At 45.5% G+C, this 19,010-nt stretch overlaps 1 long non-coding RNA gene across 1 annotated transcript; it reads right to left on the bottom strand.

Moving 5' to 3' along the window:
- Window positions 1–959: 959 nt before the first annotated feature.
- On the bottom strand, window positions 960–17,598 carry LOC138107157 (uncharacterized). Its single transcript, XR_011149263.1, has 2 exons — window positions 15,691–17,598; window positions 960–2,488 (listed from the first exon to the last, which is right to left on the bottom strand). It is a non-coding gene; the product is annotated as an uncharacterized lncRNA (long non-coding RNA).
- Between the last annotated feature and the right edge of the window lie 1,412 nt (window positions 17,599–19,010).

The following is a 19,010-nucleotide window of genomic DNA, read 5'->3' as shown; positions in this document are numbered from 1 at the left end:
TTGGGAACACACAGTAAACTGCCCCTTGCAGAGCCTTGCTTTGACTGGCCTGGTGCCTTCCGTCTCCTATCCTAATGCCTGCTCTCAGAAACCTCTCTAATCCCCTGGCAAGATTTCCTCATCCCTTTTCTTGGCACTCTCCTCACTTTGTGGACCACATTGCTTTGACCACGTTGTTCTGCCCCTGGTGTCTCAGCACATCTCTGGCACAGCCTTGCATCCAGCCCTTGTAACTGCCTAGAATAAAACACATGGCTGGGATCAACACTGTAAAAGGAAAATGCTCTTTCCAAAATTGAAACCAAGTTTGAGAAGCAGGGTTGAAAAATTTAATTGGCAGTTTAACCATTTGTATTTATTTACTTTTTTATTGAATTTCTCACCACCATTCATGCAATAGAAGTGCATGAATGTGTCTGCTCACCTGTCTATATTCTGCTTAAGATTCTGTTCCATTTTCTTGATGTAGTTTAGGCTACAATATATCCCTTTTTTTAGGGCATCATCCTATTCCCTTTGCAAAATCTCATCTTGGTAGATTTCATGGAGCTCCTTGGATCTATATGGATAATCCCACTTGACCGAAAAACCTGGTACTTCATACATGCACAGTCACACTGACTCACAGCTGCTATTTAGCATCCTGGGTTCCTGCATGCCCATGATAACATGAATCCTAATGCTCTATAAAATACACACCATGCAGCCAATGCTTTCTGGAAATTCTTGGAGTCGTTGTACACAGGCTGTTCTATTCACGAACATATGTCTGATGCTTCCCAGAAACTGCAGTTTGGGACATGTGCTGTCATTGCCAGGGTAATCCCTAAAGGCAAACTCAAGAGTACATATGGTAAATTCTCCCACTACACCTTACTTTCAGGAGTTTAGGGAATTGTGTGATGAATGGACCAGCTGACACATGAATTTCACACCTTGGAAAGAGGTAAGACATGGCATACTGGGCAGATGACCTTTAATGTATTTCAGTGTTTTTCCTCTGCACTTCCTCTATAATTGGAAAGTGTCAATTATTTTATCTGTTTACAGTTTTCCAATAAGACCTCTAGCAAAGGCAAAATCAGTTAAGCTCTGAAAATCAACCGCTAAGCACTAAAATATGTTTTTGTCAGCTGGCAGAAAACAAGCAGAAAAGCACTTCTTGATGAGTGCCCGGTCTTTGAGAAGCAGCGCGAGAACGAATCACATTTTGCATTCCTCGCTATTCAAATGTAACCCTGCAGAGTCTGCACATGGAATAAAGATGGAAAAGTCTCCTCACCGCCGAGCATCCACAAGGTGGTGCCATTCAATAATTTTAGGAGAAGAGCCGTCACCGAGGCGTTCTGGAGGAGATGCCAAGATCCTGCTCCCCTTACGACTTACGATCTCTTGCGCAAGAAACTCGGTTTTCTCAACCGTAGGCCAAGCATCACCCGAACAACAACTTGCACTCAGTCAATCCAAAGGATCATATCAAGGATTCTTCCTCGTGTCTCCTCCAGCCTCTTCCCTGTTGCAGGGTCGTGTCCACCACTGCATGCAGGACATTTCTTTCATATGGTGTGGCTCTGCAGCACAAAAAAGCCTCACAGTCCGGACTGCCTCCCTATCAGCACACCTGTATGTTAAACAGAGACCACCTTTAACCTCATGGCCCCAAAACAGGCAGCTCAGTTTGCATCTGATGATTAATAAGCATGGGGAAAGTCCCTGGCAAGGTTACTCTCAGCCCTCATGATAATTCCCATTCTCATACAGAGGCTGTTTGTTCTTCCTACATCATCATCTCCCACTCACAGGACAAACACTGTCCTCCTTGGTGACAGACTCAGGATAAGAGCAAGAAGAGTGAAGAGTGGGACTCCCTTGTTTTGGTATCAGCAGGACATCACCACCTATACTCCACATCAGTTTTCTCACTCCGTGGAGATGGCCAGCTTATTTTCTAGCAAGTCTTGGACGACCAGAACACTTTGAGGACTTGGAGGCTTCCTGCCTCTGTCAGATTCAGAGGGGCAGCTTAGAAGTGTACCCCTCCCTCAGCCCCTGCCTGAACCCCTTCCTCTAGCAAAGCTCTTCTGGAGATTGGGGTTAGTTTTTGTAGGGTTCAGCTGGTTGTTCCTAACCTGCAGACTATCTCCTTCCCTTCAGGCCTTGTTCTTTGCTGAAAGTCAAACTGCCTGCAAGATCAGTGACTTCGAAATCATGTAAACAGCATATGTTGAGCAGACATTAAAATTGTTGCTTGAGGATGCATACTGACTGTCCTCATAAACACAAGCACCAGATTAGCAGAGCAAGAAGCTGAAATAATCTTTCAGAAAGAATTACATCTCTTTGTTGCAGCTCTTTAACAGATTAAGTTGCTTTCTTTCCCAGTCAACTTCATCAGCAGCACTATTCAGAATCCTAATGAAATTCAGATGATAATGCAGCTGGGGGTCTTGAGAGCACCTCTGCCTGTGGCTGTTCTTGACTCTATGGCCTGGAGGAAGCAGAGGAAAATTGTATTAGCCTGTCCTTCAAAGGCAAGGAATTAAGCTTGTCAACATTGTGGTCTAAATTGTGTCAGTAAGTCACATGTTTACCATTAAGCAATTGCCAGAACAATACAGGTAAATGAGCAGGAAAATAGTTGTTTATGGCCTCCTTTACTCCTAGCTGCTGTTTACTGGTGGAGTGCAATAAAGACAAAGGAGAAGGAAACAATGGGAGAGAATCTCCAAAGGTGATGCTCAAATGAAGTATGTTTCAGGAAATAAAGGGAGAGGAAAGCAGAATATAGCATTTGTCTTACTCATATATTTTTGTCCTCTTTTGTCATCACTTCTACAGAGATCTATAAAATCAGGAAGGGCAGGGGGATGATAAATGGTTCATTGTGCTTTCTTGTATGAGAACAAGAAATGAAACTAGCAATTAGCAAGCTCTCTACAAGCAGGAAGAAGTGGTTCTTCACACACTCTGCAAGAAATCTGTAAAACTCTTTGCTGGAGATTTTAGATTCAAATCTTTACAGAGGTTCAAAAAGCAACCGGACAACTTCATGAGTGAAAAAAACCCATGAGTGCCTTTGACAGCAATTCCTCCCTCAGAAAGCCTGTGTGTGCTCCTGGGGAGGAGGAAGACAGCCAGCTCTGGGGGAAGTTACTTATTCCAGACTGCTCAGTGGTGGGGAGGCTGTACCTGGGTTGTTGTGTCTGGCCTTGGCTCCCCTTCCCAGGTCAGGGGGGATGTGGGGAAACTGTCAGGGCCCAGTGGGGCTGCTGTGTGTTCAGGGGCCTGCAGGATGTACCCCCACAGAGATGGGCTTGCTTAGGCTGGGAAGAGGTGTCTGAGACGTGAGCTGGAGGTGACCACAATCACCCAACAGAGAGACACAAACAGCAGATATTTTCAGAAGCAGTGGACAATACAAGGGGTGGTATCCAAGGTTTGCTGTTTGGCAGAGCCAGGTTGGAGTTTAGGGAAGACATTTGCACTAGGAGACCTGCAGAGGGGACTTTCAGCCAACATTTCCATGACTTGATGAGCATCAGTTTCAAAACTGAAGACCTGCATTTTGTGTGGGTCCCCTGCAAAGTGGTGGGGGCTTTCTGAGACAAAATCTAGAGAGAAAATATATCTGATAGCTGGGGGCACCTCTTTCTTCTTATCCCCTGACTTGTACTGACACCATTACAGGTTTCCAGTGAGAGAGTCTGTTATTTATTCACCTCACTAAAGGCCCATTCTCAGTGTCACTGGGATGACTCTGTTCTTTGTTTGTACTGTAAAAGAAGCGATGCAGTCACATCATGTTCCAATAAAGAGGCTCTGACCTCTAACAGTAGCTCCATGTGAGAGAAATGAGCACCTGCTAGGAAGCTGGGTGCCTGTCATCCCAGCCTCTCTGGTCAGGCATTCACAGGCTATTTTGGATCTCAGCTGCAAGTCCACTTTCAGTTCTGCATGACTGAACTTGTCAAGCTGTGGGCCTAAAGCAGCTCACTATTCACGATATTAACATTTTGTTCATAAAACACAGGGGTGCCAGAGTACCCAATCCTCTCAGCTGGCTGAGACACAGACCCAGAGTAAAATGCCCAAGATGCTCCCAAACAGTCTTCAAGGCATAGAAAAACCTGATCACAGCATGGCTGGGGGCTAAAAGTGAGCATGAGAGCAGCACGCCAGCCTACACACTGCCAACTTTTGTTCAGGCATTTGGGCTTCCTGAGTAGGATTTTAACAGAGAACAGCAAGTGAGATCTGGGGTTGTGCTGAGGGAGTTCTTCCCAGCCACAGAGAGCATCATGAGATGCTGTTTGCTAAGGAAAATGTAACAAGGGAGGAGGAAAGAGCAAAACAGAATGATATGAAGAGCTTGGGAATGAACATATGTAAGGTCAAGAATATCCTGTGAAAAGAGGAGGTCATTGTTGCTTGTGGAAAGAGAAGATTATTGTTGCTTGATAAAACAAGCATCAAAGGAGACATGTACTGAAGGAATAACACCACCCTCTTCTAGACCTCTTGTTGGGGCAAATAAACCCTGCTAAGTGTATAGGGAATTGCCCCTCACCTCATGCAGAGCCCTCCTGTGTTTTATCCATCCTTCAGCCTCACTGCTAGGGTAAAAAAAACCTGAAAAAACAACTTGCCTGTAATGCCTTGGTGGTGATTTTGTGGAATCCTGTCGATTATCCACTAGAAAGTATCCTCTGTTCCCTTTACACTCTGTTAGGATGGGACCTATTTCTGTCTGAAGTGTCTCAACCAACTTCAGATAAGGGTGTCCTGGAGATTAAATACTGCATAACCCTGGAATGTCCCAGAGCTTTCCCTTTGTACCTTCCTCAGCCTGACTGAGACGTTAGAGTGTGGGAAAGGCAGGGAGCTTTTCAGAGGAAAATATCATGGAAAATATAGGGAAAATGGGAAATCTGCCCCTGCTTCTACCCCCACAGGATAACTTCTATTATATTTAATAGACAGCGTTTTATCCAGCCAGGTTTTACATTACCTAGTATTTATGTTGTTTGAGATGACTCTCCATTGCTCTGGGATCCTGTTGTGAGGAAGTTACCTTGGTATTATTCTTTATTTGGATTAATCTCATGAGGACAGATGAGCCCAAGCGAAACAGTCTGCACACAGAATTTTAAGATGTGATGACTTTGGACCTGAGGCTCCCCAGGCCAAGTAGCCCTGCTCTAGATCAAATGTTAAATTTCCTTAATGTCCCATGATGCTCAGATCTGAGGGCTTTGAACCTCCTTCCACATTAACATGTCATTTCTCTTTATTACAGCTGTCCTGTGCTAGTGCAGAAACTCTAATGGAGGAGCCACAGGCTACCACTTGCAGCTGCAGTCCTGCTGCTTGAGGACCAATCAATCACACAGCAGTGGAACATCACATCTCATATTCTGGACAGGCAGGCTCTTCAAAATGTTTTCCAAGAAAATTATCTGCACAGAGTTCTGTAAAAATCTAATTCTACCCCATTAACCAATAGCTTATAACCAGCCCAGAAAAAAATCAGGTATAATAGCCCTATGACAAATGAGGCAGCACTTCGTCAATTCATTTATCTATCTACTAAATGGATGCTTTAAACCCAAGAGCCTCACCCCTTAACCTCCCTGGGTAATGTTCCCAGATGATATGCCAAATGTATCCATTTCATAAAACCACATTAAAATTAGAGAGGGAAAAAGTCTGGTCATCTTGGTTAAACAGGATTGTTTCATAAAGAATAATACTGAAATTGTATTAACAAAGCTTCAAGACTGTTCTGACATTAAAAGGACTGATACTCATTCTCCATTTTGCTGTAACCAACTTGCTTATTAACTGTGTCTCAGCTCAGGGCTCCAGTTTTGTACTGGGGTGCCCATTGTGCAAAGATAAAAGAGAAAGGTGGCCCATGTACCACCAGTCCAGCCCAATGTGAGATATAGCACAACAGAGATGCTCCTCACAGGTCAGCCATGCTCAAAGTAGAGGATCAGAGCAGAGTTCTTTAGTGCATGACATCAGTCTCATTCTCACTGCATTTTCTGCAGAGCTTGTGACAAATCATTTTAGGAAGGAATTTATAGCATGACCTTGAAGGTGATGTCATAGTGTTAAAACAGGGGAGCTCCTTTGCTGCATGGTGCAGTGTGGAAAGAACACCTTATCAATGAGACGGTTGTGCTTTGCTAGATGGAGACACTTGAACTGCATGAAAAGAGGCCACAAAAGGCCTTTATGGGGCAAAGGTAAGAAATCTGGTGTTGGTGTTGCTGACAGAGGAGTTTTGCAAAGCAGTGGCAGGGGGTGATAATGGTGCTGGGGTGGTGTGGTGTCCCCTTTTCCCCTCCTCTGCTCTCTGTCCTCTCTGCTTTTTCAGTGCCTCACCCAAGTGGCCCCCACTCTGTCCAATATGCCTCAACAGACTGTTGTGTTGAGTGGCCTCTTCGATGGGTGCTGATGTTTCTACTCCAGCTGTGGCTCTGCACACCCTCTGCACTGGTTTTCGTCACCACACACACAGAAACACAAAGGAGCAGAGACACATAGTGATGAAGAGTAGATCAGTCAACCTGCTGTGGCTACATGAAAATCCAGGGGTGCTGCTAGGAGTCTGGACGTGCAGTTCTCTCAAACTGTCCTGCACCGTAGACTCTTTGCTCCGTAGCTTTTCATTAGAATGTCAGAAATCTGTAAAAAGCTGGAGTCAGGAGTGATCCCCATCCTGAATGTATTGGGAAATTAGGATATTCAAAATGATCTACACTGACAGATTTACAATCCAGGAAAGTCACTGGGACATAGGAAAGCAGCTCCTGAAAACTTGGACAGTTGTAATCAAAGTCAGAGGCTGGATGCGCTTCAGGGACGATGCAGCTGAGAGAATGAGAATGAAATACCCATTAGAAAGAAAATCTATCACAGATTTTATATTTGACTAGGAAGACTGAGGAATCTTTGCCATTTGAGATATTTAAAATATGCTTAGGATGATCCTGAAGTACTTGCTCCTGCCTTAGCCTAGGAGGTAGACATCCGTGATCTCCTGAGCTGGCTTCTGACTCTTCATTATCTGAGTCTCTGGTATCAAATACTGGTTTTCTGTGTCAACAACATGGCACTGAGATAATGAACTGCACTATTTCTTTTTTCCTGAGAGTCTTAATACTCTGTGGCACCTGATGCCACCAAGTAATTTTTATTGCAGTCTCCTGTGGGGATTTGTGGTCAGCCATTTAAATGCAAGCTGCCCTCATCAAGCTTCCATGGACAAATATTTACCTGCAGCAGAGCACAGGCAGCTGTAGCTGCAGGCTCCTCTTTATTTATAGCTCACTAGCACAGGCAAGCTGCAGTCTGCCTGTCTTTGGTCACCTGCTCAGAGCTGAGGTTAACACATGAGTAAGCACTAACTTCCTAAAGGCTAAACTGTGTTTGCAGAAAAGATCACTTTATCCCAGTCACCGCTATGCACAGATATAAAGTAATCCCTAAGGACATGTGAAGGCTAAGCCTGCTTATCTGATGGTGCAAGGTCAGACAGAGGGACTGATAGGGGCATGTGTTTATAGTAACAATTGTGATTGCACTGCAAAAAAGACATCCCTCAAAGGGTTTCTTCAAAATATTGTCAGGTCAAAATGCAAGTTCTTGAGAAAATTGGGGGTTTAATAGTATATCATCTCCTATCAGGATACTTTGAATCACTCAAACAAAAAATAGCTATGAGATATTTTCTTAGAGAGCCCAAGTTTATCAGATGTCATTTTGCAGGGTTAAGCTGATTAGCACAGTGATTAGGGAGGAAACTCTCCCCACCAGGCACAGTTACTAGTCGAGGTAGCCAAGGTCTTACCCAGCCTCCATGGTTGGGCACAAGCTGTGGTGGACCCAGAGCCAAGCACGGGCTGACAGGCCAAGCCGGCACTCCAGTCCAGTTGGCTGCGGCCTTTCCCAGTTAAAGACCTGGGTTATCCCTGCCTCGTCCTGCATCAAGCTACCCATCTGTCCGCAGAGGGAAGTGCACACTGTTCCATGGTCAAATTTGGCTGACACTGGCCAATGGGCTCCAGATTTGCTGAGGAACAATCAAAGGGGAAACAGATGGAAAAGCAGCGTGAAAGCATACGCTTTGTTTCCTTAGAAAGCCAGGCTAAAATGTCCTTCTTGGTTTAGAGTGGCAAATACAGCCTCACGTGCACAGCAACTGCTGGCTACAGCCTCTTGTCTCTCCCGGCCACAAAGCCAGGGAAGTCCTATGAAATATTGCCATACCCACCACTCTTAGCTATGGCGGCAAAGTATCTTAAAGAGCAGAATGTAAATGAGTATCTCATTGACCCAAAGCAGCTTGGGCTTCCCTCTGTGTGCTGGCTCCTGTCAGTCCCATGGAGATTCACCAACATCTGGCCTTTGAAGCAGAGCTAGTTGCTCAGTAAGCAAGGACTGTATGTAGAGAAAGTCCCCAGTCCACAGAAGCTTGTAAGGTGAAGTGGGCTCTGTGGGAGAGGAAAAGGGTGAGGGGCCTTTCTGCAGGTGGTAGATGCTGGAAGAGATAGGCAGGCAATACAGGCAGGGAGCACATTTTGGAGCAAGTTGATGGGCCTCCCTTTCAAAAAAAACCCTAGGCTTAAGAGCTGTGCATTTCTGCACCACTTGTGTTACACCAAGGAATTCAGGTTTTAAGAGGGTCCTTCAAACCAGCTGCTTTTCTGGTTCGCTGTAAGCAGTATCCTGGCTGCCTCATCCCTGCAGTGACTGATACATGTACTTGTCCTGGAATGTCCATAGTCCCCCCTGTCCCCAGCACAGCTGCCTTCCAGTCTGGGGCAGAGCAAGTTTCATGGGCCAAGAGGGGGTGAGGAACCCCACGTGAGGGGGTGTGGAGCAGTGAGAGGTTCATCAGAACAGGAGCATTCCTGTGACCTGCTGAAGGGATAAGGCAGCTTGGTCCATTCTTTCTCTCCTGTGCGCCTGTAGAAGCAATGCAAATCTGGCATAACCCTGGCCTATATTATTCATCAGAAGTCACTTGATGGTGGGATTTGGCAACCAGCCAGTTCCATAGAGTGTTCCTTCTTACAGCCATCATCATTTCATCTTCCCTAAAAACACCTGCAAATTGTCCTCCTTCATATCATGCCTTCTAACTCCTCTTTGTGGGGATGCCAGTGAGAATTGTGGCTCACCCAGCAGCCTCTGATGTAATCTGCCCTTACCTTGTTTTCTGGTTTTTCCTTCCTTGTGCTTCCTTCTCTGAAACAGAGGATGTTATATCTCAACATGATTTTTGAATGCTGTTCACTCCCAATCTGTATTGTTTCCAGTTCTATGCCTGTAAATACAAACTACTGGTGGAGTCCAGTAGGAAAGAAAATATCCCAGCATATGGTTGGGAAGTGCAGCATGCTCAGCTCTTGTCTCTAAATGCTGTTTCCTAGTGCTTTCTTCAGGGAATCAACACTGATTAAATGTGCCAGCATATTTCACTGCATTTGGATGATCTGCTGATCCTTCAGAAAATTGGAAGCATGAAAAAGGAACCAGGTAACCAAGAGCAGTTTACTCTATGGTGGAAACTGCAATTACACTTGAAATGCTTAAACCCAGGTCTAGGTAAGAGGTACCTCAGTGACTCCTGCACCCTTTAATCCCTTTGCAAACAAACAGCAGTAGATGGCATTTGGATAAACATCTACTGGAAGTGGGAATGAGAGCCACCACATTCATATCTGAGTGCAAGACTTATTCAGGGTTTGCAAGATTTATGATCAGATGCTCCCAGCCTCCAAGCCCTCTCCCTCAGACTGATGCTGCTGTTGCTCCAAGCCAACATTTATTTTCTTGCTGGATGGCGAGTCTGGAGCTGAGATGATTTTCACCAGCACAACTGAGGAGGTTACCAAACCCCACTGCCCAGGCTGCCTGGCTGGTGAGACAGCTCAGCAGGCCTTGGTGCAGTTCTTGAGCTGGCTCAAGTTAGCAGACTCACATTTTGCTGGTGGGCAGGCACCATTCCTGCTCTACAGCAGGAAGGTTTGAGCTGGCAGTGTAGGATCCACCTCATTACCCCAATGCAAGCCACCTTGGTTTGATATCAGGACCCTATAACTCACGAAGCTGGAAGTGTTTTGCACTTTTTTCCAAGAAAGTTCATGTTTTCACATTTTAACTTGATCCCAAGAGCTTCTTACTGTACAGAATAAAAAAAATAAAGCCAAAACTAAGCCAAACAGTCCAAGGCTAATGTGAACAGAGCTCTCCTTTTGCCCCCCCCCCCCAGATGCCACTTGATATTCTTCCTCTCCCTTGCCCAGACAAGTGCCGTGTTGTCCTCATGGACCTTTTCTTGGCCAGTGTGCCACAAGCAGGTGAGATGGGACTGAAGATTGCAGCCTCTCATTGGAAATCAAATGAAAAGCCCTGCCAAAGCCAGCAGTGACTTAATGCACTCAAATAATTATTTGTGGGACAGATGGCAACGATTTTCTGAACCCAACACTCCCTGTGAACCTCTGTCCCTGAAAACACTTTGGAAATTTGTCAGCATGCCCTCCATCCACATAGGTCCCAGCTTCTTCCCTCTCCCATTTCAAACCAGTATCACTCTGTTTTTCAAAGAGCATATTTTTAGCTCCTCTGAGAGGAAAAAAAGGGCTAATGCTGGGAGATTTTTCCACTGTACAGGTAACAGGAATTATAGCCTGCAGCTGGGATTGCTCCCCTCAGATGGAACTGGCAATCATTCCCCACCGATGGTTTCTGCCAGTTAATTAAAAAGTGCTGTCCCCCCCGAGAGAGCTGTCCACACAAGGTCTCCTAGCCCAAATTTTCCAGGTGGTTTATTTCCACTGGTGGGATCGCAATGGGGGCCACCAGCACAGATGTCAACTCCAGACAAAACCAATCATGAGCTTGGGCTGAGAATCATTCCCCACTCAGAGCAAAAAATAAAGGGGGAAGGTTACATTCACTATAAAAATCTGCATCTAAAGATCAAATCCGTTCCTAAGTGTCAGCACCAGCCTGAATTATTAAAGATGAAATTCTTTTCCGAGGTTAATTTCCCTTTCCTTGCTTGTGTTAGCGAATCCTGCCTAGCAACAGAGGTGACCTCTCGAGGTTGCTTCTAGCAGTGTTTCACGTGGCTCTGTTTGCTCACTGTCTGCAGCTCTTTCCCATCCAGACAGCCCAACGAGAATAGCCAGTTTCTCCACAGTATTATCCTCCAATTGCTATGTGACAGCCCTGCTTTGTGGCATGTCAAGTTACAAACACTGTCAAGGAAGATTTAAATCCCTCAGAAAACAATTCATCTTTAAATAGAAATAAATATCTATGAATCGTTCCTTTTTAAAATAAGCACTTATGAGAATTCACACTGTCTCGAGTAGCGAAAGCTTCTGTTTGACTCTAACAAAATCAGAGTAACTCTGTGACAGAAATGTCTGGTTTCCTAAAGCTTTTCTTCCCTGCCCTTCAAGAAGGGATAAAGCCCAGACCATTATGGTCCCAGACAATCCCTGTTTTCTCAGCTTCTCTCTTTCAAATCAGGGTGAATTTAATCTAAACTCTTAATTACAGACCCGATCCTAAAAGCCACTAAAATAAGGTGCCAATTACGCACAGCTCCTCAGTGATCCAGGCAGTGAGTTAATCACTGCCCTCACATCTGGTACAGCCCCTACTGCCTTGCAAATCCCTGCCTGCAGACTGCTCCCAACGGGGAACAGATTAACCCCTTTCTCTCAAGCATCCAAACTGCTCTAAAGGCTATATTCAGAAATATTCAAAACCAAAACCTGAAAAGTTTCCCTTTTGGCTCCCACTGAGGGCCTCAGAGGGCAGGAGCAAGGCTTAAAATAGGAAAGATATGGAAAATGTCTGTGAACAAAGCCTGGAATTGATTTCCTTGATGCCTGAGAGAGTGTAAGGCAGCATGCACTGTGTGCAGCGTAGGTCCCCAGAGCCTGCAGTCACAGCAAGCACGGGGGACAGGAGAAGGAACCTGCATGTATTCATCACATCTCTGTCCATGCTGCTTCTGTACTTTGAAGGGCTGTTTATACCTGACTTCTTTGCCTGGATGTAACTAGTTCCTGTATTTCCCTTCTATGTTAATACACGAGTTTGTATAGGAAAAAAACCAGGTGAGATGTGTTTCTGCCGTCACACGGAGCACTAAAGGTGATTTGCTTGTAGGACCAAGAGCAAAGCCTTTGCATTTTGCCAGCCTTTCTATTGGCATAGACTCATTTGAGTGCCATGTGGAGACCTCCTCTCCTGTTCACCATAGCACTGATGGCCTGCTCTGGCCTCCCAAGCCACAGCTCAGTCTCGCTACGGCTCCAACAGTTATACATAAAACTACCAGGAGAGCAATGTCAGGAAATTATTTCCTGTATTTGCCTTTCCACTTGACATAGGCTGGTTTCTAGAAATGAGGAAAACCACCAGCATTGGTTGGAAAGTTGAGTCCTGCTCGGCTGGTAGGAAAAAAATTCCTCTATGGTGTGTATCTCAGTTTGAGAGCTGGTGTCATGAGCCAAAAATTGATTTCTAAGTTGTCCTGTCTCATGTTGAGTATTTATAATTCTACAACGCTCTCCCAGAGAGGAGGGATCACATAACTTAGCTCAGGCTTAAGTGACTCTACAAAAAGCAAAGCAGTGGTGAATCAAGCCGTGCACAGCAAGGACAAACAGCCTGTAAGAAAAGCCCTGAATGATGGTTTGCTTAAGGCAAGAAAACCATTGAGTTATGATATTACAATGGGATACGCATAAAAGATCTCATTTGTAAGGTGGTCTCCTCCCTTAACAAAGCACCTCAGGCTATTTTCAAGTGGTTTCTATACACAGTTATTTCAACTCACTGTTTGCTCAGTTTGCTTATTTTAAACAGTGGTGACAAGATAAATATCTCTGGGTTCCAATTTACTTCATGTTTCCCAGCTTTGCCCCAGTACTACCCAGACTGTTGTGTTGAACAGCTGACTCCGAGGTGGAACTTGCCCCTGCCTACAGGCAAATGAACGAGCAGACTGTGGATTTGGGCCAAAGAACCGGGGAACACATTAAACAAACAAGCTGCAGAGCAGTAATTTAATAGCTAGGACGGGGCTAAGTATCATCTGCCCTCAAGTGCGATGAGTCAATTGTAGACGGAGCTATGCCACACAAAAGAAAATCTCCCAGGTCACCCAAGATAAAAATCCGCGATTAATGAAGTCTTGATTAACTTAAATCGATCATTTAACAACCATCTCTTGTTCGGTCCCAGTTGTGTTTGCGCACCGAGAAGGGGCGGGGAGGGGCACACAGTGAGTCACTGCACAGTGACACCCACCCCCTGCCCCGAGAGCCACCGTGTTCCTTTTGCAGCAGCGAACGACAAGGATTAGTGACAGTGAGCCAGCACACGTGGGCTGCCCGTGGAGGGCTGTGTGGCAACTTAACGTGGCTCATGTGTGCATCACTGTCCCTGAAGTCAGGGGTGTAGGCAGGAGTGATGCGTCACACGCTATCGACAGCCACTAATAGCACCTTCAGGAACCGGGGATAATTAACAACCCCAGAAAACTCACCTGCCTGACACATGGTTCAACTCTCAGTTACTTATTAGGTGCGCAAGTGAACCTGCCAGGGAAAGAAAGCTTTTACTGGTGTTTCAAGCTGATTTGACCGACTTATTTTTTAAATCCATTTCTTGGCTCTGTCATTTTGCTTTCCTGCCCCTAGTTCTGAGCTGTTCTTTGTGTTTCATTAGTTCCTATTTTTTCATGTGTAAGTGTCACTGGATTTATCTTCTTTGCTCACTATTTTGAGGGAAGGCGTACTGCATTGGTCTATTCCTTTGGGAGCTACCCACAAGTATTCCAAACAGAAACACATTTGCTCGTGACTTACATGACCTGGGAGAAACCAGCTCCCTTTGCCCACAGGCAGTTACACTGTCTGCACTCTGTGAACTTCTGAGTTTGCTCCTCAGCTTAAGGTAGCGAGGGAAGAAAAAACCCAACCCCCAGACAAAGCTCAAATCCCCAGCAGGTTTGACTACCAGATTTTATCTGTCAGGGGAGGAGAAGCATGGAAGGGCTCAGTGAGATCACTACTGAATTGATACCGGGAGACAAGAAAAGAGGAAAACACAGGTCAATTGAGTATTAAGTTTAAAAGCATCCCGGTCCTTGTGATGTGATTCTTCTTGAATTAGTTTGTTCTCAACTATCTAAAATTGGATCTCCCCAAAGTGAATTAGAAGCTGTCAAGTGTCTGCATGATTTTTTGGTCAAAAATCTGCAAAGAACTGGAATGAGATCAGACATGTTTCTCTTGCTAACTGATCAGATTTGAACCCGAGATTCCACCAGACTGAGGTCAGTACATTTCCATGGAGAAAAGTCACACTAAATTATAATAGTTGAGTTTTTGAAAAACAAGAATTAGGAAATTCCAGCATAAGTTCTGTACTGCAAGAAGTTCAAATGAATCTGTTCCTATTCATCCACTTCCTCGGCTGGTGATACCATTTTAACTCTAACATATAGCCATGGCTCTGAGGGCACTCAAAGACCTTAACTGCACTGACTGGCCTCACCAGGGCTGTGTTTAGGTCTAGTGGGACTATGTGCCATCCCTGAGGGCACTGCCTGTGCTGGCACTGTCTCCAGCTGCTGGCTTGCCTGCCCTCTGGGAACATGAGGCCATTGCTGTGCCCTGGCAAATACTCTGGAGGCTGTTTTCCACCATGTGGCTTTCAAGGGCTAAGAGTGGTTAATTAGTTCAGTCTAATGAGTCTTTCCAAACTAGATTGATTGGTCTAGAGTTTAACAGGGCACCTGTGAAAATCCATTTGTTTTTTGCTGTTTAGAGGCTCATGAAGGGGTGATCATTTCATCTAGCCTCCCACATTCCAGGCTGAGGCTGCACTATGAGCTAAGTCCCTATTGCCTAAGTCTCTCTGAAATGAACAGGAGTGAGGCACCTACATGATGCCTTTTAGAAATCTGTCTAAACATTGCAATAATAATAAATGGCTGTCACACTAGCAGATGCCTAGAAGCTTGATTAATAATGATGCAACAACAGTATGATGCAATATTCTTCCATGCTTTACTGGCAAGTTACTTGGGGTGGTTTTTTGCTTTGCTCCTGCTTTCTTCCCCCTCAAAATGCATGGAGTGTCCACCTCTTCCCCTAAAGAGTTCCTCTTCAAGGACCTAGCCTGACCTGCCCTCCATCCTGTGCTCTGCTGAGTGTTCAGGTCCCATACCAAGCAGTCACTGCTGCAGCTCAGCTCCCTGCACTGTTGATGCCCTGTTGCCTGCCTGTGTTACACCTGTTGATGCATAATCATGTGTGAAGGCAAATATCCCCCTCACGTCACCTCCTGCAAACCTGGGAAGGGAACTTGCTTACCTCTGCCAAATGGGAGCAATCTGCATGTGGAGTCCCAGTGAAATAGGAAAACTGAATTAGGCATATTGTGGGTTGCTTACATGAGTGCTACAGTTTTGTGAGCAAATCTGAGTTTAAACCTGTAGTAATTCTTATTCTTCTTGTTCTCACCTATTTCACTGGCTTATGAGTGACTCAGGCTGCCTTTACTAAAAGTCCCTTGCTAGTGTAACTCAGAGCCTGCCCTGCGCAAGGCCAGTCACATGTACTGAATAATTACATTACTCACCATATAAGCAACTGGCCACATGAAAACCCTCAAGCATCCTTCCTTTGGGCTTTCTTCCAAAATGGAGCCAGGAAAGCAAACAATTTGAAGACTCTTTGCCTTGTGCTCCTGGCTTACCCTGCCATCCCCCCTCCGGCAGGACAAAGGACTTCAGATCACTTGCTTGTACTCCCTTGTGCTCCTAATTTTTATCTCTGCAGCAAGAACTGCACTGCTTATTCATCTTAGCAAAGTACTTGAAAATCTTTGCGTGCGTGATACTGTGTGTTCCGACGTAAGACCTGCAGAGAGCTTCCTCCTTTTTGTTACTATTGTACCTGGGAATGAAAGTAATCCTTTCTCACTTCTGTGGAGGTCTCAGGAAGAAACTACGGATCATCTCTCCTAGGCTGCCCCAGAGGCAAACACGTTACTGTTTACTCAGCTGTACAGCTGGGCTCTGAGAGACAGCCCCCTCGCAGACCTCTGAAGCACTTGCTGAAGGGGAGCTGGGCGTTTTCTGTTTCCTCAGGTGTGAGCTCCTCTCACAGGCTTCACTTGCTGAAACACACTGTCCCTGCAGGGAGTGGTGCCACCCACGTGTCGTGGCCCGACAGAAACCAGATGTGAAGCCTCCCTTGTCAACGTTTCTCCATCCTGGAGACTGGTGTTAAACATGGACACACATCTGCTGAGCTCTCCTCCTGGTCTCACATGCATTGTGCCTTCACTGTTGGACTGTTTCACTACGACCAAGGATTATTAGGGTGTCAAAAGCATCACAAAACTTGTGTCTACCCCACCATTTCAGTGGAATGGATGAAGCTGTTTATTGGGTGGATTTCCATGTCTTGTTCCCTTCCCTTGCATCTCCTGTCTCCCCTTTTAATGTGGACCACCTGTTTCTTCCCTCAGGCTCTGCTTGCCTTTTTCACTCTGCTCCTCCTGAATTTAGCATCTTTAATAAATATCTTTGGGTAGATATCTGTGAACAAAAGAGAGTAGTAAGCCTAGAGTGGGGCTGGCTGTTTTCCTTTAAACAGGCTCACCTGTGACACTCAGAAGTGTGTCTCCTAAGCAGGGGGTGGTACTGTTAAAAGACTGAAAGCAATACTGAATCAGCTTCAAGACCTTTGAGGAAATGCTGTGTTGACTGTAGCTGGGAAACTCCACCCAGAGCTCCAGGAACAGCGAATGGAAAAGACTGACAATGCTACAAAGATTTCTTCTCACTCCCCTGTCTGTGAAGTGACAATTGTAACGAACCAGTTTCATCTCTTGGCAAGTGCAACCAAAAAAGAAACAGTTATGGGAATTCATCTGGGCCTCAGGTGTGTGTACATTTATACATTCCCAAGTTAGTAGATTCCTCTGCTTATATAAAAAAAAACCCAGAAATCCAGTGCAGATATTAAAGTGTCCTGTTCTGTACAGGCTCTGAATGTCTCTGCGTGGGGCCCTTTCTAGCCCAATCTGTCTTTGTTCTCACCCAGTGCTCACAAACAATAGGGACAGCCCAGACTGTCTGATGAAGTCCACGTGCGTTGGAGTAGCTGCTCTCCCCCAAAATGTTTATCTCCTGGTAGACAGCTGTTGTGATGTTTTTCTGTGCCAGGGGAATAGTTCCAGCTTTAAATTCTCAGCTGAGGATAAAAGCTCCCTTGAAATCACCTCCTATAAAATACAGGCGAGTTGGCAGCTGGCTCATTGCATCAGCTGGGTCAGTGGGCCACCACCCCATGGCATCTTCCCTCCACTCAGACACATGAGCATCAAACCAAGCCTTTTTGTGGAGGAAGTGGCATAATCAGATGGCTGTCATCCATGAGTTGGACACCTGACAAAATCTCCCCCAAAGGAAAGTGATAACATATGTGATCTTGCAGAGCATGCCATTGGACAGAATTTGTAGACTAAAACCTGAAAGTCCTCCTTATTTCAGTAACTGTCCTCCACCATGGAGGACCAAAAAGATAAGGCTTAGCAATGAAAAAACCCTGCAAGATCCCTGCTCCACTTTGATATGTTTATATCACCACCCATCCTACTTAGCAACGTGCTTTCTCTGCTAGGGCATGGCAGTGAGGCTCGCTGCAACAGTGCCTGGCTCCAGGGGACTCTGTGTCCGTCTGCCGACCTCCCTGAGCTGCCGTGTGCACAGCGATGACTCCTCGTGTCTGCAGGAGAGCGCTCTGCACTCCCTGGCACCAGGCCTGCTTATTGGCTCCATTCCTGATGTCTTAATAATGGCACGGAAATTCAAAGTCCCTCTTTGGACATTAAGTACTTTCTCTGATATGGCTCCTGGGTCTTTTGGGGTGTTACACTTAAGCACCTTTTAAAATCTGGCCAACAGCTACTAGGTATGGTGACAGAGTAACGAGACCAGCTCTGTCATTATGGAGAGGGTATGGAGGGACTGCTTCTCCACTGACCTTCATCTTTTGATGTTGAGATTAACTGTACAAATAATTTCCCCTGGCAAAAATACAGCCATCTGAAAAAGTATCTGTAAGTAGCACTTGTGCCTATGTCAGCTTTCAGGTGAGCCAAAAGCAGTAAGTGTCTGTTTGTGATATCAAATGAAAGACAATTACATTTCTGTGTGTGTCAGTAGGCTTACCTTATGAGAATGAAGCCGCAGGCTGTACCATCTCCTCTGAAAAACACAGGCTATCAGTAGCCACTGCCAAATAACAAGAGCAGCTCGTGGGATGAACCCAGCCTTTGATGCGAGGCAAAGCTGAGAAGGCATAGAGGGGGCAGCAAGGAGTCACGCTGTCTCCCAGAGAGATCACAGCCTGCAAGCCTGGCTCTGTATTTCAGCTGCCTCCTCTCTGCTGCCAGAAATCCTGGGCATGGAAGAAACAGCAATGGAAAATCCCACTGCATCATTGTCCCACCTCAGGCATGCCTGGTTTGGTAGGCTTAACTTTGCCACACAGGAATCCACAAGTGTACCAAAAAAGTATTAGTGGTTCTGGGGATGGAGCAGGAGCAAAAACCACCAAGCTGTAACATTTTCTTTTTAAAGAGAGAAGACGTGCACAAGCAGCCCCCAAGCCCTGACACTCATTCAGTGGGGTGTACCCAGGTCCTGCTGAATTCCACTGAAGTTGTGTCACAGGTTTTAATTAGATCAATATGTTGGTGTTTGAGTTTCACTACACAGTTCTGTCTGAGATAGTGATTAATTCCTCAGTTACCCAATTTTCTCTGAAATGCTTCCTATACAGTCGCTCACAGCACTGAAAAATGGCTTTAGATGGGGCAAATATTAAAGGTGAGTCTTACTAAGGGTGTTGGATGTGGGCATCTCCCCTTTCTCTGGTTCATTCAGT

This window comes from Aphelocoma coerulescens, chromosome 3, assembly GCF_041296385.1.
Source record: "Aphelocoma coerulescens isolate FSJ_1873_10779 chromosome 3, UR_Acoe_1.0, whole genome shotgun sequence".
NCBI classification, from domain to species: Eukaryota; Metazoa; Chordata; class Aves; order Passeriformes; family Corvidae; genus Aphelocoma; species Aphelocoma coerulescens.
The sequence above is the reverse complement of the archived record's forward strand: the minus strand, read 5'-3'. Positions and strand labels throughout refer to the sequence as shown.